At 41.7% G+C, this 23,438-nt stretch overlaps 1 protein-coding gene across 3 annotated transcripts in view; it reads right to left on the bottom strand.

Annotated features, from left to right (window-relative positions):
- The window catches only part of tanc1b (tetratricopeptide repeat, ankyrin repeat and coiled-coil containing 1b), a 136,357-nt gene extending 118,530 nt beyond the window's left edge, over window positions 1-17,827 (bottom strand). For all 3 annotated transcript variants that reach the window (XM_053495887.1, XM_053495888.1, XM_053495889.1), the window contains exon 1: window positions 17,757-17,827. The gene's annotated coding sequence lies outside the window, so the exon portion shown is untranslated. The remainder of the gene's footprint in view (window positions 1-17,756) is intronic.
- Between the last annotated feature and the right edge of the window lie 5,611 nt (window positions 17,828-23,438).

Raw genomic sequence — 23,438 nt, 5'->3', positions numbered from 1 at the left:
CTAAGGTTCATGTCATTTCCATATTCTGGTAGCAAATAAAATTTGCGTGATTTAAAAGTAATGATAACTTTGGTTCTACTTAACATATCAAAAATCCCAAATGCAGGACTTCCGTGTAAGCAGTTTTTTTTGTATTGTTGACGAATGCTACGCTGCTGCTTGAGTTTTAAGGGTTAATACTCCTAGTTTAGTTTTTTTTTTTGCCGAACTGTGTTTCTCTGCAGAGCATGTGAGCCATCAGTATGGAGTACTTATTAATTTTACGCAAACTGCCATTGGCTGCATTCACTGCCTCTCAGTACACCGCTATCGCAGTAACAGAATAAACAGGTATAGAAGCGACACCGCGAGAGGGAACCGTCCACTACTAATTAATCGATCATGGATGGCATCATTCTCCCGGACAGATTTTTAATAAGAATGGGCAAATATACTTGGGTTGTCGTCAATTTACTTGAGCGGCCCGCACAAGTATACTCCATGTGTGGGGAAATACTGCGCTGTTAAACACAACTTAACGTCTTTTACAACCATTAAACCCAGCAAAGGCAACAAAAAAAAAACACTGCTACAAAGAGTGCAGAGAGCAAAACTGCCATTATTTTTACTGTTATTATCAGTATAACAGAGTAGAGAGCATGTAAGAGAATAAAAGAGGGGGAATATAAACATAAAGCCCCTCGCACTTAGAAAAGTGATAGGTTCATCTGGCACGAAGAGACGCAAATCAGTATGTGCACACATTCAATAACACGCTGTCTCACTCTCAAAATACTCTCATTTTGAGATAATGTATATGACATGATAAAATGACGGTTTATTCAGCCTTGGAAGTGTTACATAAGTCTTGTACCCCTTTGAGTTGATTAAAAGGAGTAAGCTACTTGACTCCTTCCCAAAAATGTTGGCTACATAACACTTTAAACATGTTATACTTATTCTTACTAAATATTGCATTTCCACTGCCCAAAATCATGAGGAGTTACACACAAGCCTGGGTTTGAGTGCACTGGCAGGTTTCCAGTCTTTTATCCTCTCCATCAGAACACTGTCAGAACGGCATTTAGCCCAAGAAAAGAGCAGGAAATGCCAAGCGTTCGTAAAGTATTGAAGAACTCATAGCAGTTCCCATGGATAAATCTGTTAAACAAACAAGCAAATGAGTTGACGGTAAAAGTGATTTTTCCTTGCCACAAAAATAGAACAGCATGGTCAGACTGATGTGAAGCTGATTATACCGTGAGTCATGCTTACAATTCTAAACTCCTGTCTACTCTCACAAGTCTATCATTACCTAATTGCTTGTAAATGTATTTTTTTAATTAGGTGGTTGTAGTTTGTCTCCTGTTGTAATGATTTTCAGATCTCTTAGCCAGCAGGCACAATTATTCATCGAAAAATTTGAGGCTGGAGTTCAAGCAAGCTACCCAACATATTGCTAACGTTCTTGCTTTCTCTCTCGCGCTTCCTCTTCTGTAAAGCAGCAAGAATTTAACCTGGGTCAAGGGTAGTAAGGGTGTTTTACAGACTTCACGCAGACTTTAAAAAGTGTACTCCTGTTTCAGTACTGAGCAAAACCAAACGACTTAAGATCAACCAATTTATTTCCTCTCCCTCAAGCTTACACACGAACATTAATTAGTGTAAGTGCATTAACGTTAAATGCATCAGAAATCTTAATCTGTTGACTTATAAATAATAAAATCTTTGCAGTCAACAATGCTTGTGTGATCTAGTTTATTTTTATTTTTAGTTTCATTCACAAGCGAAAAAAAGGACAGAATGTTACCATGCAGTATTCAGTACATCCACGAGAGCAAACAGAGTAAAGGAAGAGACTGGGAACAGGGGGTACATTGCATAATAGAGCAATGTAAACAAAGTCACTAGGTAAACAGACTCGTAGTTGAAAAGTATGAGTCCATCCCCTTTTGAACTTGAACTTCTATCGTATGTGACCTTGAAACATAAATAAATGTTATGACGATCTGTGTCAACAACAACGATGTACACAAAGACCTGCATTAAAAAAAACAAAACAAGACTGACAAAAAAAAGGCAGAACTTTAACGGAATATGAAAGAACGATAAAGTAGATGGTAGAAATGTGAAGCACAAGAGACCATGCGAGTTGATATGACCACGATGCCAATTCTATTTGTATTGCAATTTTGTTAGTATTACATTTCTGAACCAATTCCAAACAAATTTAGCCAACAATTCACTTCTACCACATGGGATGCTTTGCTGTCCGCCAATGTGCGAATAGTTTAGAGAGCACCACCTGAAAGATCTTAAAAAAACAGCAACGTGTTAGTGTGGTGATACATGAATTGCCACATACAAGATCCCCCCCGCCCCAAAACCGTGGTGATAAGAGACCTACTGTCTCAAAGCCTCTCCTGCCATTTAAGCTGTTTATATCATCCAACCAAAAGTGCAGCATTGACAATGATGCCTCTCTAAAAATGTCAGTTCCCTTTCAGTCGATTCACTCGGTACAACACATATAGTATGGGATATCACGCCCTCTCGTGTCCTGGCTGAAGCCACCTTTATTCACGCCGTAAAGGCAGGCAAACCTGTGGTGACGTAGGTGTAGCCCCGCCTACACCTATAAACCATCGTCGCCACGGTTGACCCTCAGTTCTTACGCTCTTCACCTCGCTGTGAACACCTTTTCCGTAGAAGTTTTCTAGGTGCTGCTAGTAAACTCTACGTTTTACGTTGAAAGACTGCGCTTAAAATCAGCTTAACTGCTCTTGTTGGCGTTAGCGACAACAGCCTCATTTTGGTGAGTCGTCTACCCGCGGGGCGCTGACTTTTAAGTTCTCTGACAGTCAGAACATTAGCGACATCTCAGTTAGTTGGCTTCTGTTTAGCTGTGCTAACAGCGCTAGCTAAGATGAGCATGCAAGCTAATGTAGTTAAGAAGAGGTCCGCTGTTCGCCCCTGTCCTCAGGAGTGCGGCTTCTCCTTGCACGAAAAGGACCAGCACGAAGCGTGCCCCGTCTGTCTGGGGATTCTCCATGCTAGGAGAGCTCTAGCTGAGCCAGAGTCATGTGAGCTTTGTCGCCAGCTCCGGCGTTCAACGCTGGAAAGACGGGTCACGTTCGTGGAAAGGACCCTGGGGAGAAATACAGTCGCTCAGCAGGACCCCCTCCTTTCCGAATCAGCAGTCCCAGCTTCGCCTGTGTCTGCTGACGAGGAATTTCCGTCAGAAGTCCCCGCACCTAGCTGGGCGGACCAGATGGAGTATCTCGAGGGTTCGGAGGACCGTGGGCTCTCCTACAGCGCTGGCCAGCAGCCAGGCACCGAGCAGCATGCTTTCGAGGACGATGACGTGCTCGACATCGGCCTAGAGATACATGGCTTGTCGGAGGACGAGCATGAAATTGTGCCGCCTGCTCAGAGTTCCGCTGCTACTGCGTTAACCTCTCGGGACGACACTTCATTTTTTGCTCTCTACCGCCGAGCGGCCGAGAAGCTGGAGGTGGAGTGGCCCTCCCCGCAGCCGGCTCAAAAACCGTCAAGGTTCGCGGGATTTTTTCTTCCTCCGGAACCGACAACAGTTAAGAACTGCTTGCCCATGTTTCCCGACTTTGTCGGCGAGTTAACGTCGTCATGGAGCAGGCCGCTGTCGACCCGTGTATCAGTGCCCGGTTACGGGCAATATTTGGAATTAGACGGAGCTGAGAAGGCAGGACTAGTTAGCCCACCGCCAATGGAGCCATCTTTGGCTGCTTATTTGGCACCCTCGCACAATCATGGAGTGTCTGGACCTACTCTCCTTCCGTCTAAACATTGTAGATTCTCCTCTGCCCAGCTGGAGAAAATTTACCGCGCTCAAGCGGGCACTGCTCGTGCGCTCAACTCCGCTACGCTGCTTCAAACATATCAGGCAATGTGTTTGGCAGAGCTCGGCTCACTGGTGCCTCAGGAGAGCCCGTTCTGTGCGCTGCTTAACGAGGTCAGGACAGCGACAGACTACATTTTGCGCATGTCTCGTTGTGCGGCTCTTTCCCTCGGGAGAGGGATGGCGAGCGCAGTGGTAGCACAGAGGCATTTATGGCTCACGCTCTCTGACATTCCTGATAGAGACAGGGCTGTCTACTTGGACGAACCGCTGTCTGCTGAGGGTTTGTTCGGCCAGTCACTCGATGCCATTCAGGCAAAGTTTGACTTCAGAAGGAAACAGGCCGAAGCGTTGCGAGACATTATTCCGCGACGAGAGGTGAAGCCCAAACAGGCTCGAAGTATGAATACTCCGCGACCACCTCATAAGAGACCACCGCCGGCAGCTAGTTCGAGCTCTCGACCGGTGAAACAACAGCCTCCCAGGCAAAACCCACGGCAGTCGGCCTGGGGTATGGGCCCCCCACCGGGCGTCCGAAAGGATTCAGCGACTAGGAGGAAGAATCCTCACTCCTCCTAGCTCAGATTTTAAAGAGAGAGGAGCTCTGGCAGCAGGGAGACACTGTTTCTCCTCTCTCAATGCCGCCCAAGAGGCCGCTACGTTATGTTCAGGAAATCAGTCCCAAACGGCGCTGCACTTCCCTAACACAGTCTCCCAAGCACAATCCCCCCCCCTCACACACAAGTGCTTATGTTCGAGTTATGAACCCCAGTTGGGGCGTGTTAAAAAGTTCTCAGGGACTTACAGCAAGTACCCTCGATGTTTGCAGTGTGATTGCCCCAAAAATGGTGCATTTTGTAAATCATGTGAATGTTACATTATTAAAACCAATAAAGAATTTTCCTGTTTACAATGTTGCAAAACAAAAAAGCCAAGTGCCATCGATGAGGCTGCACTCTGGCGAAACGCCAGGGGGCAGCAGACCCCTTTCAGAAACCAATGCGGGCCGGTTGGCGTCCCACGTTCTCGAGTGGCGCGCATGCGCAGTCTCGACATGGGTGCAAGACACAGTCGCTATGGGATACCGACTACAGTTTCGCGTAAAGCCACCGCGCTTCTCTTCCATAATCAACACCGAGGTGTCGGACGATGCCGCAGCGGTGCTTCGGGAAGAGATAAATTCTCTTTTGAGCAAAAGGGCGATTCAAGTGGTGCCTCCTTCGGAAGCGAACTCAGGTTGGTACAGCCGGTATTTTGTCGTTCCGAAGAGGGGGGGAGGACTGCGTCCTATTTTGGATCTGAGAATATTGAACACGTTTCTAAGAACGTACAAGTTCAAAATGCTTACTCTGAGGCAACTGCTAAATGCAATAGGCCCGGGAGATTGGTTCACTACGATCGATCTCACAGATGCTTATTTTCATATAGCGATCTTTCCGCGCCACAGAAAGTTTCTGAGGTTTGCATTCGAGGGCGTGGCCTACGAGTACCTAGTGCTGCCGTTCGGCCTGTCACTAGCTCCCCGAACGTTCACGAAGTGCGCCGAGGCGGCGCTGTCTCCTCTTCGGGAGAAAGGCATTCGCATATTAGCCTATTTAGACGACTGGGCACTGATAGCGAGCTCAAGCGAGCAGGCAGAGAAACAGACAGCACTAGTTCTGTCTCACATTCAGACTTTAGGGTTCTCAGTAAATATGCAGAAAAGCTCACTGACTCCGAGTCAACAGTGTTCATTCCTGGGTCTGGAGATATGCTCCGTTACCAGCCGAGCACGTCTCTCAGAGCACAGAATAGCCGCGTTTCAGCGCTGCCTTGCTCTGTTTCAGTTGCAACACAAACTTCGTTTCCGGGTGTTTTTACAACTAATGGGAATGATGGCGTCTATGATCACTGTGGTGCCTCTCGGGCTGTTGAACATGCGTGCGTTTCAGCGCTGGGTGCGCTCTCACCGCCTATGTGCGGCGCGCCACCTCAACAGGAGGTTGACGGTGACACCGTCATGCATGTCAGCCCTTCTGCCCTGGAGGGAACCCAGGCTATTACGTCAGGGCTCTCCGATAGGCAGGGTATCGTTTCGCAAAGTGGTGTCAACAGATGCCTCCCTCAGCGGCTGGGGCGCTCTGTGCGACGGCTCCGCGATCAGGGGGGCGTGGTCACTGGAACAACGCAGGCTTCACATCAACTATTTGGAGCTGTTAGCAGTGTTCTTAGCCCTGAGACATTTTCGTCTGGCTTTAACAGGCCATCATGTTCTGATCAGGACAGACAATACAACAGTGGTGTCGTATATAAACAGACAAGGGGGGACTCGTTCACTTCCCCTGCTGAAACTATCTCATTCTCTATTGCTATGGTCCAGTGTTCATCTTCTGTCACTCAGGGCCACTCACATTCCAGGGCACCTGAATTTGGGGGCGGACCTTCTATCCAGAGGGGGCCCGCTTGTGAGGGAATGGAGATTACACCCATGGGTGGTAGCTCAGATCTGGGAGCGCTTCGGCAGGGCAGCAGTGGATCTTTTTGCATCCAAAGAAAATGCTCACTGCCCACTATTCTTCTCCATAACGGATCGCAATGCCCCACTGGGGATCGATGCGCTGGCACACTCATGGCCCCCAGCTCTATTGTATGCTTTCCCTCCGGTAGAACTGATTCTGCCTGTTACAGAGAGGGTACGTCAGCAGGGCCTGTCACTAATCCTGGTGGCACCTCATTGGCCGGCGAAGTTGTGGTACGCGGAGATAGTCAGCCTGCTAGCAGCAGAACCATGGGAACTTCCTCTCCTCAGGGACCTTCTGTCTCAGGCAGGGGGAGAGGTAGTGCACCCGCGTCCCGAGCTGTGGAACTTGCACGCTTACCTGTTGAAAGGTCCAATTTGTTAGCAAAAGGGCTTCCCCCGAATGTGATTGAGACAATCCAAAGTGCTCGGGCCTCGTCTACTAGAGGTTTATATGCTTACAAGTGGCGAGCATTTGAGCAATGGTGTCAAGAACATAATGTTCTTCCATTTCAGTGCTCCATGGTGGAGACTTTGTCTTTTCTACAAGAACTATTAGAGAAAGGCCTTTCCTTCTCTACTATTAAAGTGTACTTGGCGGCTATATCAGCCTGTCATGTTGGTTTTGACGGAGTGTCACCAGGGGCTCATCCGCTGGCAGTACGGTTTTTAAAGGGAGTGCGACGTCTGCGACCCACTACGAGGTCCAGTGTTCCGTCTTGGGATTTATTGTTAGTGCTTGAGGCCCTCTGTGGTCCTCCTTTTGAGCCAGTTGAGTCTATAGATATGAAAATTCTTTCATATAAGACGGCACTTCTTCTTGCTTTAGCATCTGCTAAACGAGTGGGCGATCTCCACGCTTTGTCCGTGCATCCATCCTGTACGCAGTTTGCTGCTAATGGGTTAAAGGTTACTCTACGGCCGAACGCGGCCTATGTACCGAAGGTCGTCTCCACTGATTATAGCTCTATGGTCTTTGACCTTTATAGTTTTTTTCCTCCTCCTTTTGCTTCTGATGAGCAAAGAAAATTGCATAATTTGTGCCCCGTACGTGCACTACGTGTGTACATGGACCGTACAGTAGATATGCGCTTATGTGATCAACTGTTTATCTGCTTTGCCAGTCCAGTAAAGGGTAAAGCGCTGTCTAAACAGCGGCTTTCCCATTGGATTGTGGAGGCTATTACACTAGCTTATAGTAGCAAGAGTGTCCCATTGCCTCTGGGTGTGAAAGCACATTCAACGAGAGCTATGGCAACATCATGGGCTCTGTTCAAAGGAATGTCTGTGGGCGAGATTTGCGCGGCAGCCAGTTGGTCCTCACCACACACTTTTGTCCGGTTCTACCGACTTGATATAACGGCCCCCTCGGTGGCTCATTGTGTCCTCTCTGCGGGGTCCATAATGCAGTAGAGTAGCTGTCAGGGTTCTTGTGACTAACTTTGATGGATACTCGGCGGGGCGTGAATATATGTCCCATACTATATGTGTTGTACCGAGTGAATCGACTGAAAGGGAACGAATGGTTATGACTATAACCTCTGTTCCCTGAAGGAGAGGAACGAGGTACAACACATTGCTGCCCCGCCTCATAGTTACGCTCGGCGAAGAGCGGCTATCGAACTGAGGGTCAACCGTGGCGACGATGGTTTATAGGTGTAGGCGGGGCTACACCTACGTCACCACAGGTTTGCCTGCCTTTACGGCGTGAATAAAGGTGGCTTCAGCCAGGACACGAGAGGGCGTGATATCCCATACTATATGTGTTGTACCTCGTTCCTCTCCTTCAGGGAACAGAGGTTATAGTCATAACCATTCGTTTTTTTCTGAAGCAGCATGGTGCAGAGAAAGCACGTTTATACCCAAACACAGTGTGTAGATCACAGAAACACATGCAATGTGTCACATAGTAAGTCTGTTAAGATAAAACAATATTGTGTAAAACTCAAACTCCAGTTATTTCTGATGATTCATAAGGTTGAAAGCTCAGCATAAAGTGTTAAATTCAGATATGTGAAGCATCCAATATGAAAGGAAGTGCAGATTAACCGGACATGGCATTGTTTAGGTGATAGCCTCCGGTATTTGTACCACTCATATATTCAGTGTGTGTGGTTATGTGCGTGCGTGTGTGTGTTCAGAGCTTTAACAATAGGAAATGTAGCAAACTTCAGCTAGGCTTCTCCAGTTTAGTGATCCTTATTTGCTCTCACCCTCGCCTAACCACTGCTTCTTTTCATCAGACCCATTCTACATGAATGATTCCTCGGAATCGGCGGGAGGTTGTCATGACGACCACAAAACCAAACACAAAGATCCATGACCCTTTTTTGCACTGAAACTAGACCATTTTTAAACCTTGGTGACAGAAATTAAACTGACTGTGGACCTTCAGTAAATGAATTCAAAGTATTTGCCAAATAATTAAGATAAAGTTAACACATACTGTACGGCACATTTTTATTCCATTAGAAAAGCTACTTTAATAATAGGTGAACACAGGCGAGCATGAATTCTTCACCTTGAAATGGAAAAAAAAGTGCAAAAAAGGATTGCCAGGATGGTATTTAATCATTTACATCTAGTATGAAAGTACAAATGGTAATGTTCGTGATGTGGGTTGAATAAACCAATGATGATTGAATAATATTCGGTTTAACTGTACAGCACATTTTTATTATATCATTCCCATTCACTATTAATACACCCAGGTGTACATCACACACACACACACACAGTACCAGTCAAATCTTTGGACAGACCAGCCAGTTGTAGCAAACACATCTCAATATCAGCTGTTCAAAGCAGATTGAGGATGGCTTCAGCAATGTTTAACAATGTAGAAAGAAATAAAAAAGGCCACTGAATTAGAAGGTGTCCACACTTTTGACTAGTGGTGTACATCAACTAGGATTACTTGCATTTGTTCCTGAATATGTTCAATACAAACATGATACAGCTGTCAAAGCAGACATTGCGATTGTAAGCCAACTTGTAATTACCAGCGAACACCAATAGATTTTGCACATCATGTTTAGATTTTTTCCTAAGACCAAAGTATACCCACATATGGAAGAATTAAACCCATATCCTGGAGGTGCAAGGCGACAGTGCTAACCACTAAACCATGCCACCACGTCTGAACGTGTCATTCAAAATTTTATATCAATCACACATTAGGAATCAAAATCTATTTAGATCTAGATCTCATTCAGCAAGAGGGTGGGCGTTTCATGCAAGCAGTAAATACAAATTAGGCGTGTTTTCAGAATTAAATAAAGCTATCAAAGAATTAATGGAATCAGTGCCATGCTTTATTGATTTTTCATTGTGAGGCACACAAAAACAAAACCAAGAAATGGTGAGGATATTGTATTTCATATTTCTGGCCTCTTTACCGAGCCTGAAGCAGAACTGCATTTAGTCAATAATGCTGTCAAATAATAATAAGATTGACCATTTTGTCCAAAAATGTGCTCATGTTCAAGGATGAGTCTTGCAGATTCAAATCAATCCTTTTATTTTTTGTATATTGAACATGTACACGTTATTCTAGTTTGTGGCCCAGCAATGTTAACACAACCTACATGAAGTACTTGAACTTGTTTTACATGACTAATGTTGCCTTTTAAATATTTGTTAGCTGATGACAGTGTAGTATATCAAGTGGTTTGTTTCAGCCTTTGAGTCGTGTTTGGATGAACCCACAAAAATTAAATCATTATGTTCCCTGGAGGGACGAGCGATAAGTCAAACATGGTGTTTCACAGTCAGGTGTTTTTTATAAACTGCTGAACTGTCTGTGGTCTGTTAAGCTCTGTGTCTAATTTAGCTGGAAAGGAAAACGTATCCACAGAGCATTTGTCTGGATCTAAACATTCCCATGCGATTTCAGCTGATGCTAATTAGATGTCCTGACTGCGAATCTGAATACTCACATATATACATATATATATATATATATATATATATATATATATATATATATATATATATATATACAGTTATATATATATATACACAGTCCAAAAAGGCTTTGGTTGTGATTCAGTGATTTTATTGACGGTTCAGTGTCATGGTGGCAGTGTGCTCAAAAGGCCCCAACACGGCTTTGTGACACAACAGAAACGCATTCACACTCATGACTGCAAACTTAATGCGCTATGATATTACATCCGTCTGTGGCCAGGAGCTAAGAAAGCAAAAGACAGAGGGAGGAAGACAGTAGACTATGGCCCTCACAGCAACACTAATCAATGTGTGGACTTTTGTATGCGGAAGAGGACAAATAGCATTTTCCTAAGCATGTACTATTCGTCTCTGCAGTAAAGCATGAGCTGCAGTCCATAAAAGGATGCACGTCTCCGTCTTCACCTTCCCTGACAAGCACCTGTTGTATGACATAGACTGAAAAAGAACTGGACAAAGCCTCTGTGACGTCACCCAAAGGTTTTCTGACATGTGGATTTAAAGCCCAAATGTGGATGCTCTGGGTGTGGCCATCTTGGCAGGAACTGACCCTGTTTAATAAATGGGCAAATGGACAGAACAAACAGAGCCAGGCTGTTGTTTGGAAACTGCCTATGTAACTCAGTTACCACCCACAAGCTAGCAAGCATAGTTTAAGGTTAGCTAAAATGCTAACGTTAATTGATATGCTAACGCATTTCATTGAACTCTGTCATCCACATCCGACACTTCATCCTGTTTCTACATTTCTTGTAAAAAATTAAACTATGATTCCAGTTAGCTAGTTAGCTAAAGGGGTTTCTAGCAGACAAGGAGAGATTTGACACCGGCAATGCAGCTGTCACCCAAATTGGCCACGCCCCTAATTTTGCATATAGTTGTCATTATAGGAAATCTAGCGATTGAGACCAAAACTTTTTTATTTTACTATTATTTATTTTTTTTACGTAAAGAGAATTAAATCGCTTTTGGATTTAGCCCGCAGGAAACATTTGCACATTGTGGCACTACAGTGGTGACTTCTTGACAGTCTCTTGCCTGGTCTCTCAGACAGTGAATTATAAAGATATCATGCATTCCAATGGACAATTAAAAATATCCTTAAACTGACTTTGAGGAGGGACATTCCATGTTGTCCCTTCTTCAAACTCTTTGCCTTCTTATGTTTTCTCAAACGCAACGTTGCCAACATTACACTAAGGGATTGTTTCAATCTGTCAAGTCTACACTGCAAGGTTAATAATGCAAGCAAACATGGCAACACTGTGTAGTCGCAGGTCTGGCATTAAAATATATACACCATATATTCTGCCATGGAGAACATGTGTAGAGTTACAGAGTTTGTCAAATATGTTTTTGGATCAAATAACAATCTGAAATCGCACAGTATAAAACAGGTGTAGGTGAATTACTATTCAGATCTGAGCTATCAGAGGGTCATGTTTTAAAAAATTAATAAATAAATCAGAACTGCTACTCGATTATCCTTTGTCCCGATCTATGAGCAGTCTTTATCATCGAAGAGAACGTTCTGAGTCCCAAAAGCTGACTTGTACTCGCTTAAACTATAATTTTACCCATTAGATGTTCAGAACTGAAAATGAAGTTATCCGTTTATATGAACAGGTTCTAGGAAAGTTTTAAGGAGTAAAAGGAAAAGTGCTGTAGAAGGGCGTGTCGTTTTTGTTACATCAGTGCGGTGGCGGGTCCGAGTTGAGACATGTTTTCTCTTAATTTACTGTTAGACATAAGGCAGAGTCAACCTGAAATGACAGTAGAATAGAACTGCAGCAGGAGGTGATACGAAGTCTCAATTTTCTCCTGATACAACTATCACAAAAAGTTAGCCATCCATTACCAAACAAAGCAGATATCAGCTTTTATATCTGCACGAGAAACAACAGTAAATATACCAATCAGGGGAAAGAGAAAGTCCAGGAAAATTATCATAAACTGTCCTACATTGCTCTCCACAGGGTGTGGTCGAGTGAAAACATTGGCAGAGACTAAAAGAGAAATAAGAAAAGGTAGAAAAAAAAACATAAGAGTGTCTCTGCTTGCCTTAGGAAAAGAGGCGATTCTGAATCTTTATGTGAAATTAGGTACCATGCTTTGGTAAGTATGCTCCCTGTGGCATTTTAGCGTTAGGAAGAAAGAACACTAAAACAAAAAAAAAAGTGCACCAAAAGATAGAAAAATTAGTCACTAAACATGGTCAAGGGGGGAAAGAAACCTAACTCTCCATATCCAGGAGCTTCCTACTATTTATTTACTGTTAAACATTAACTGAGTGAGCAGAAATTTTTCCAGCTCTCCCTTATTACACTGTACAGTTCGTTACTCCATTTGGTGCTTGCTTCAAGTCAAATGAGTGGACAGAAATATCAAACCATCCTTACTCATGCTTGTTCCAATGACAAGCGGTGTAAAGAAACAAACTCAAAGTGCTGATCTCACCTGATAACCAAACCAGCAGTTGATAACCCTGCATGGGAACAGGCTCACAGGTCAAGATCTGCAAATATTACTGTGTGAAAGATCGATCGAGTGACCTTTCCAATTGAGCACAAACCTTCAAATCTGAACCATGCAATCCCATCCATTATAAAAACATTAGGAAAATGAAATTATGAGCCATCAAGTTTGATTTATTGTTTCATTTATCATCCAGCTTCAATCCATAGCAATACTATCAAATACCTTTAATGATGTCTTCAATCAGAAAGCCCGTGCATACAGTACACCACCAATTCCCTTAAGAACATATTTCACTCATTAAGCAATGGTTGAGACAAACGCAATGCAAATAGTTTTCAGATCATGTCAACTGGATTTACGTGGCCAGGTCTAACTACAGGGTTTAGGGCTTATAAATGCTGTGGCAATGAATTTTTCATGCACTCTTGTATTATTACCAAACCTCACACAGCAGGGCTTTTCAAAACAGCACACTCACCAGTTCCAACCACAGGCTGCGTTATTAGTCGTGCTATTCTCTACAGGCCACCATAGTCGCCAAGACAACCAAAGCATCATAAAAATGTCCCTCTTGTGATCTACGAGTCCACTGACAAACATAAACCCCATTTTATTAGTGCTGGTGAATAAGCCAACGAGTTCAGCCATTAAGTTTCATTCATTCATATGGCCATTTAGGCTCCTTTAGGCAAAGTGCTGTACTTGTGCATAGTATTTGTGCGGTATTTGTTTTAACCTAATTATCGTACAAGGCTAGTGCAAGTCTTCTAAAATTCAGAGCACCATTTAGTGACTCAAACACTTTACACATTTCAAACTGTAATATTGTCATTCCCAATGAACTCTCTACCAACAATGAAGGCTGTCCCATCTTATTTAAAAACAGACTCATCCGACAAACAATGCACATACTGTAGTAGCTATAACTGTCAGGTCAGTGCCCCTGTTCTCTTCCTTCAAAATCAACAGCATGTGCTCAATGCCAGCACCTGTTATTTGCCAACTGGCCATGGGAACCACTTCAGTTGAGGAAAAAAAGTTTAGACTCAATGACTCTATGGGAGTGAATTTTTAGAGTGTAGCAGCAAATACACATCGTTATGTTTGAGTGTCCACACAGGTGATAGATGCAAAATAATTTTCAAAACATACCAGGGGTAACAAAAGGACAACTATAAAATACACCCAACTACACATATAACCCAAAAGTTCAGAGAGTTATGTGACTAGGGATGTGTTATGATAAGCGACAACACAACACAGTGAAGTTACTGTAAGTGTTACCACAAGGTCCATGATTTCCGTATTACAACATCTCACAACAATGGTAAGCCTAACATCTTTAATTATTTTTTTTTAAAAAGCCTGAATATTCTTTAATAGAACATTCAACATTGTACAGTACTGTGAAAAAGTCTATGTTTTATTTAGTACAAAGTTTCATATGGTTTATAGTTTTAGGACTATTTATTATTATTAATTTCCAACATAAAATTTAACGTTTGATGAAAAACTTACAGACAACAACGCAGCATGTTATATAAGCTACCATTTTTTAAATTAAAAAAAAAAAAAAGGAAGCTGTTGGGTTTTGCATACAAAAAAGATGCAGGTGCAACAGCCAAAGTCCTTTGGTGGTTCTGCAGGATGCTTAGTAAAACTTTGCTTATAAAACTGCAGAAATTGTACTCGAGAATAAAAGGTCCTCAAAGCGTTATCACACCAAATTCTGACTTTGCTTAGTTAATTTATTACATTTATTTGCATAAAACATTTGTGCAGTACTATATAATGTCCACCAAACAAGTTCCTATCATTGCTAATGTTAGAACAGCTATGTACAGTCTTGTGTATTAATAACACTTTCTGAAAACCTTCCAGTGTCTAAATATTTAGTTAAACGTTGTAGAAAATGTCACCATATTGACAATCAGACATTTTATCTGTTTATGTATACAGTCTAATGTTATTCAACAACATTAAGTAAGTGTTTTGTTAGCAAAGCCTAAAAAACCCTCGAGTCTGATGATAAAAATAAAAATATGTGTTTATTGAACAGCAAACATGCATTGTATAAGGACAAGGAAGGGAAAATACTGACTGAGGCAAAAACATATTTTTAAGGTGCAACTATTTGTAAAGCCATGAGGGTGAGAACTAACACGGTATCAGCCTATTAAATCTGACTAATACATGGACCTTGTGGTATCACTGAACATCACTGTGTTAAAAATCAGGTCCATTCAATGATGAGTTGCACTAGAGTCAACACCATTCCCAACACACACGCACGCACACAAATAGCCCCAGTGACTCAGATCCATGTGGAAAAGACTGAGTTGGCTGGTGAGCTTAGAAACGACCAGAGCTCTTGTAAAACCCGTTCAACTTGTCTCATCGTGACTTCAGTCCCTCCTCCATAACGAACCTCAGCAGTGTACTGTAAACTACAGCCTGCAACATTTACACATCTGGGTGACTTCATAAACCGGATAACTCTTGTAACAAGATACAACTTGAAACAAAGTAACAAATCTTGATATTTACTGCAGGCAAATTTTAAAATAAACCTTTTTTACTGACCGATGTTATTGTTATTTTTTGTGTTCTTGTTGCACAACACAGTAAATCTGATGCCTCGTCATTCTCGTTTAAGTAAAAAAGTGTTTTGATTTATACGCCATTATGTCTCATGGTATTGTCAGTGTGGGTGGGAGTCCTCAAAATTCCCCTCTTACTCATTTATTCTCTATACCGCTTATTCTGTACAGGCTCCTGGTCTCCTGTGACCTTGTCCCAGGGGACTCGGTGCACAAGGAGAGGTACACTCTGGAGAGGGCTCAAGCATGTACACTCTTACTCACACACACACTACAGGCAATTCGGAAATGACAATTAAGTTAATCTGCATGTCTTTAGACTGTGGGAGAAAACTTGAGTACCCAGGGGAATGACTAAGACACACACTGTGTCATGAGAACAATATTAATCTTTTCACTTTGAAATTATTTTTTTACTCGCATACTGCTTTTGCTTAACATTTTTAACAAAATGAGAGTTCAGAAGGGCTTTTACAGCTCATCGAGAACGCTAAACATCCCTCCTGGAAACTCGTCATGCCACATGCAAACTCCACACAAAAATACCCAAAGGCAACTTGAACCCTCAACCCTGGAGGTGTGAGGCCACAGTGCTAACCAATATGTCACCATACCGTCGTTCAAAATTCCTCTTTTACCCTCATGTCACTGTTTCACAGCAGTCTCACTCATCTCAACTTCATACAGTTTTAGCTGTTTGTTAAGTAGTTTTTATAAATCCACACAACCAGCATTTAAATGAACCATAATTTTCCACAAAAAATCGGAACAAAAACGTAATCAGAAAAAAAATTAATCTGATTAAGAGCACTCTTAATCAGAACAGTCTGACCCGATCCGACCTGATGGGATTCAATTTTCAATCAAAACAAGAGGTAAGGTGTAAACCTTTAACAATCTGTTCAATAGGTAAATATTAGCCATGTAAACAGTTTATCTGATGGTTTCCTTCTAGTTGGAACAAATAGGCTCTTTCTGCACAGGTTTGCCCCACATGGGGGTAACTTTAGGTGGCATGACAAGTTTCCAGGAGGGATGTTTAGTATTCTCGGTGAGCTGTAAAGGCCCTCTTGAACTCGCATCCTGTTTAAAAAAATGAATGAGAGAGCAGTATATGTGTGTGTGTGTGTGTGTGTGTGAGAAAAAAGATTAAAAAAAAACAACAGAAATACAAACACTGTTCCTGTGACATAAAGTACAGGGTGGTGGGGGGCTGGAGCCTATCCAAGGGGACCTTGAGTGCAAGACGGGGTACACCCTGGACTAGATGCCAATCCACGGCAGGGCACAAGCGCGCGCGCACACACACAGACTATGGGCAATTTGGAAACACAGATTTACCCAATTTGCATGTCTTTGGATTGTGGGAGAAAACCGGAGGACCTGCAGGAAAACCACCAAGCACGTGGAGAACATGCAGACTCCACGCACACGGACCCCGAGGCGGGAATCGAAGTCTCAGCCCTGGAGGAGCGAGTCCACAGTGCTAACCGCTACGCCTCCTTGTAGTATTTAATAAAACAAATTTTCCTTAAAGTCAGGGGAAAACCTTTTCTTCTTATATGGGGTTGGCAGACTGCACACAGACAGAACCACTTTAATGTTTAAAAAAGAAAGAGACAGAGAAAACAAATATAGTTTCCCCATCTTATCAGATCATGTAAACAGTTCAACTGGAATCTCTAATCAGAATGATTTCAATCAGATTAAAATGAAATCTCGTGTGTGTAACTAACTGGTTTGTGCTAACCTGTAGGGTTGAAGGATGGTGTTTTTCCTCTACAACTAGAGAAAGTAACAGCACATGTTTGTACAACATCCAGACACTTTCAGAAGTTTACATTATAACCTGGTAAATAAACATACAGAATGATGACACCACAGCCTGGAGTGAAGCTCTGCTGTCCTGACCTTAAACTCACTGTCTCTGAAATTGTCACTAAAAATCCATGTGAAGGTTTATAAAAGAAACTTGATAAAATACTTTAACCTGTCAAAAAAAAAAAAAAAAAAGATTCCCTTTGGCTAATAAATGAACCACAATGTTAAGCACTGCAAAGTTTTGACTTAGACTAAGAGAGCCGCATTTCGTGGCTAATTTAAACAAACGCTATTTCCACGCCGAGCTCTTACTTCCCTGTGAAGAGACAAGTCCCGGCACATTCCTGTCCTAACTGAGTTAGCAAGCTAGTTACAGTACTGTTCACACCGCTCAGTTCAAAAAAATCAAAGACTGGATTAGTGCAGGAGTTTATCCACACTACACAAGTTATACCCAAAGTCCTTTTAACTCACAGTAACTTTGTGATAAAAGCATTAAATGTGTATGACATCCTAAAAAGTTTTTAGTAAATACCTGTTTTGTGTCATGAATTATCCGGCAGAGAAACTTTCCCAGGCGCGTTATCTCCCCGCGTGAATTCTCAAGCGCTGGGAGTCAATGCCTGTAAGAGTCGACTCAGGAGCAGGGAGTCAACCCTGTAAGAGTCGATTCAGGAGCTGGGAGTCAATGCCTGTAAGAGTCGACTCAGGATCTGGGAGTCAATCCCTGTAAGAGTCGACTCAGGAGCTGGGAGTCAATGCCTGTAAGAGTCGACTCAGGAGCTGGGAGTCAATCAAGGATTGTCGAGGTAAGAGTCGACTCAGGATCTGGGAGTCAATCCCTGTAAGAGTCGACTCAGGAGCTGGGAGTCAATGCCTGTAAGAGTCGACTCAGGAGCTGGGAGTCAATCCATTTTAAGTTAATCCCCGTTAAAAGTCAAGGGAAACATTTCAATCACTGCAAGAATTGAGTCTGCCAACCCAGTACTGTGAGTCAATTTCTGTAATAGTCGACTCAGAAGCTGGGAATCAATCTATTTATGAGTTGACTCTCCTAATTTAATTGCTGGAAGTCAATCTCTGTAAGAGTAGACTCACCCTTCTTAAGGGCTGGGAGTAAATCCCCGTTAAATGTCAACTATCCCAACTCAGAGGCTGGGAGACAATCTATGTGTACACGTCTACCACAGCCTGGAAGTCAACTCTCCCAACTAGGCAGATCTGTGTCAATCTATGCATGAGTCAAATCTCTGAACTTAAGATCCGTAAATTAAAAGTCATTTCTTTCAACAATGCCTGGAAGTCAATCTCTGTAAGAGTCGATTCTCCTGACTCAAGGGATACGTTTTAATCGCTGCAGAAGTTGACTCTCCCAATTCAGAATTGCAAGTCAATTCCTGTAAGAGTGTCAGTTGGCAGTTAGGATTTTACTTCTCGAACTACAGTAAAATTAGTATGTTAGCCTGAGCGCAGCAACTAGTCACAATCAACACTGGTAAATGTTCCTTACATCTAATAAGATTGTAGTCTAAAGTTATTAGATACAATAAATTATTAAATTACATATAATTTTATGTACGATGTTAATAACCAAAGTATACCCACACCAGAACATTAGTAAATAATCCCAAAATTACCACAGGGAAGCCAAATGATAAGGTTATACAAGGATACAAGGGGTTTGCAGTGATACTAATGAAGCTTTAGGTAATTCAGCTTTAGGTAATTCAGCTTGGTCAGCTTTTAAACACATTAAAATTACAGTTATTGAGCATTATACAGGTAAATTGTATTTATTTTAAGATTCCTTGTCTCATCATATAAAAATAATGTATTATGTATTTAAGTGGTAATGCACCCTTTGTTTAATTTGCTGTCTTTTAGTTGTTGTTTTTTTTTAATGAAAAAAAAATGATGCCAGTGGATTCGACTCTTTGAATCGAGTCCAAACCCCTGAAGCTGGAACAGGACTCGACTCCCAACTTTTTTTTCTGTGGAGAGAGGATCGGACAGCCTTAGAATTCAAGGGACCGTATGTGGCCCCTCCCACTCCGTGTCAACAACATGACGTCATCGGTACAGCGCTGCTTTTTTTTCCCCAAAATTAATGTCAATTTTATTCCGTTGAATCAGCATGTGAGGATAAATTAGAGGGGAGAGGAAAGAGAAGAGCATTGTGTAATTCCACCTCACACTCAAAAAGGTCAGATTCACTGCTTTTATATGTGATATCCAGGAAAATAATAGGAAGAACTGAACACTAGGGAGAATTGTTTTTATTAAAGTAACCGAGGAACTTGGCATCGTCGTCTCCAGAGCAGGCTTTTATACTGGGGATTTCAAGAAGATGGTAATGAGGTCATGACTGGAGGTACTGAGTGCAAGAAGTCTTTAATGTAGTTTGACCTTTGCGGTTATGGAGTGAGCTCAGTGCTCAGAGCTGGACTCCAGCAGAGGCACTGTGACTGATGTGGTGTGTTTAATGACAGACTTTAATGTAGAACCGGAGACTAACAGCACATGTCCTGCATATGTCTGCAGTAAGGAGATGTACAAAGGACAAATCAAAGTGAACTGAACTTGTTTTAATTGTGCGCGCGCGGGAGGGAGAGGGAGTGTGTGTGTGTGTGTGAGAGAGAGAGAGAGAGACTAACTCTAATAGGGGTTAAGTAATAATGTCAACACCGCCACCATATGGGTGTAAGAGTTAATTACAGTTATAATAATCAAAATTTGATTCATACATCCCCACTGTAACGATAGAAAACACTGTTAAACTAGAAAATAAACTATACATGTTACCACCTTCAAGCTTTTGTACATTAACTAATTGTGTATATTGCTAGACAACTAGAATCAACTCTAAAACCGCAGCTCTTGTGGGATGCTGCGGGGGTTATATATGCATACACAGTGGAACCTTGGATTGCAAGCATAATTTGTTCCCGAAACATGCTTGTATATCAAAGCACTCGTATATCAAAGCACATTTCCCCCATAAGAAAAAATAAAACCTTTGATGAATAGTTTAACTTTTTTTCTTCACGGAGCCCATTGTTCCAGTACGTTGCTACACTTAAACAGTCACTACACTTGGACACAAAATAACTGTTTTATGGACACATACACATGGTCACAATTTTATAGTAAACAGTACACGTGCGCATATGGATGTTGAGTATACGAGTGACATATGCGCGCTGAGACTAGTATGCGAGACATTTACCCGCAATCCCACAACGCAAGAGACAAAAGAACCATTAACAAAGTTGTGATCATGTGACACTCGGCAGACAAAGCGCAGTACTCATACAGTATGTCAAGAACTCGCTCGTTTAACAAATTTTGCTCGTCTTGCAAAATACAGAGGACACAGACGAAGTTACTCGCAATCCAAGGTTCCACTGTATATAGGGACTGGAGACAATCTCAAGAAACGCAGGGGACACAGCAGTAAACACCCAGAATAGGCACAGGCAAATACACCCAAACATACATTACGGGCAACATTGTTAACACCAGTCTGCCTACACCGCATGTCTTTGATCTTTGAAACGATAGTACACAGAGGAAACCTTCAATGCACAAGGAGAAACTGTATGCACAGTGAACAGAGGTGAGATTTAAAACCCCCAACCCTGGAGGTGTAAGGCTATTGTACTATATTTATAATTCCAAGGAAAAGTACCAATTGTTTCAGTATAGCATGATAATTATTAATAAAAATGTGTGGTATGTGTAAAAGCATGCTATAAAAATTGAACAATAATTAGAAACAAAAAAAAGCATTACATACGAGGGGCATTTAAGTCACACTAGGATGTAACTGCTTGTAAGTGGCACAGTATAATGATGAGACTCTTCTGCAGTAAAACATTTAAATGGTGCAAACATTTTACAGAAGGCTGTATGTCCATGAATAATGATGCTGGCCGAGATGGCTCAGAGCCCACTGCACTCATTCCCGTGAACATTCAGCAAATACAATGCCTAATCCTTGAAAATCAACAGATAATTTGTCGCCAACTCGCAGAGAGACGCATCTGTCTGGAACTGTACACCCAATCTTTCTACTAACAACACTTGCACATTACAGGAACTTGGCTGGGAGTTTTTGCCACACCCCCATACAGTGCTTACCTCGCTCCAAGCCATTTCCACATTGAATAATGCATTTCAGACATGAAGCAGATAGTCCGATCATGGATCTGGCATACTGAGGAAACTTTCTCCCTTGATGCTATGCAAGCACTAGTGAAACACTGGGATAAGTGCATTAGTGTACCATAATAATAGTATAGAGAAGATGACTGTGCTCTGTTATTCTGTGCAATCAAAAGTACCGGTTTGATTTGAACATTTTGAATAAACTTGAATAAATACTTTTGTACTGACTAACCCAATAATATTACTGTAGACATTTAAAAATCTAAAATATACAAATGAAAACGTGTTATGATGGGCGTGTGTAATAAAAAGTAATAGTAATATAATGATTTTAGAAGCATTAAAACAAATGTGCTTGTTCTACATGTTTTTCCTTTATTTTATAAGGCTCATTAACCAAGCCCTGCATGTTTTCACATTTTCCAAAAGTTTCCAAGAGTGTAAAAAATTGTAAAAACATTTACAAATGTAACTGGTGATGAGTGATTTGATGCTAAAGTGCAGGAATAAGCTGCAGTATTTAAATAAAACACAATTTGCCCTATAATACAGAAATCTATTCCTTATGGGGGAAAAAACAATTGATTAGAGACGTTTGACTTTTTTATTTATGTTTCTTAGTTTATTATGATTAGGTTTGTTGTATCACTGCCTGGTTAGGGTGCCTATCATACAACACACACCTGGAGGAATGTTGCTAAAGGCTCTATACTAATAAACAGATGAAAGATGTTCATGTTTCCTTGTTGTGGAAATTAGCCAAAAACTTTAATGACTTTATGATAACCCTTCAGTCCTTCAGTATAATCAATTCCTTGACTGACCACACATACATTCTCACACCTGTTAAAAGTCTCTAGTGGTAAAGCACTGACAAGCCTAATGTTGGCCACCCAAAGTGTGTCTGCCATCATGGTAATTGAATATGTTTATTAGAGCTGTCCATTAGAGCTGTGATGATCTGCAGCTGGTGGGTGACTGTGACATGTTTGTGAGTGAATTGCCACACCAGTGTTTCTATCAAACATACAGTACAATTTTAATTGAGCGCCAACACACAGTTTTTAACAACACATCTACATTTAAGGCCCAAATTTCTCTTACTGGGTATGTTCCATTACTTAGGAATGTATGAAACAAAAGTATTATCACTAAAATTAAAGCTCATACAATTCATATAAAATGCTAGAGAAGGCATCTATGTCGCCAATTTTTTTATTTATCTCACTGATAATGGTTAGTGAGATAATTCTTCATAAGAAATATCAGGCTCATAAAAGATGCGATTGAATTTCAGCTGTTGAAATATGAGCTCTTATGGCTAGATTTTAGATCTATGATTATAATTTGACAAGCGTGTTTCTGGCACATGAGTCTAATCTTCCTTAAACTTGGATATCAGGGTCCTACTTCTAAATGTGCAGCATGGTGGCGTAGTGGTTAGCATTGATGCCTTGCAGCTCCAGGTCCTGAGGTCGATTCCTGTGTCAGTCTATGTGCATGGAGTTTGCTTGGTGGGTTTCCTTCAGGTCCTTCGGTTTCCTCCCACAGTCTAAAGACATGCAGATTAGACTAATCAGCATTTAAAAATTGCCTGTAGTGTGAATTTTGATTAGAGGTCCTACAACAGTCCTAAAAATGGGAATAAATCTAATGATCACTATTGGCCTTCAGGGCCCTAGTTGGACTACAGAGGTTCCTGGGTGGATGGATGGATGGTCTTCTAAATGTATTATGTTAGAATTTAAGGGTGAAATAAAGCTTTGGTCAACTCAACAGGATATCTCATGGTTTGAAATTCATTCATTTAAAAGGTAGATGCCAACTTGCCATGCTATCCAGTATTATTAATATTTTTATCCAGTATTAATTTCCCATAAAGCTCTAGACCTGGTGTTGCAGCAATGACAATTAAATAAAGAGTCTTAAACAATTAATGGAATGATACAGTTGCCATAATAAACATATTAATCCAAGGGAAAAAGTATATGACCTGTTGGAGGACCATGAAAATTCAAAGCCATTAGCACATAACTGTTTAATTTGCAAG

Source organism: Clarias gariepinus, chromosome 5 (genome assembly GCF_024256425.1).
Source record: "Clarias gariepinus isolate MV-2021 ecotype Netherlands chromosome 5, CGAR_prim_01v2, whole genome shotgun sequence".
NCBI classification, from domain to species: domain Eukaryota; kingdom Metazoa; phylum Chordata; class Actinopteri; order Siluriformes; family Clariidae; genus Clarias; species Clarias gariepinus.
Note: the sequence above shows the minus strand (reverse complement) of the source record. Positions and strands in the feature narration are given on the sequence as shown.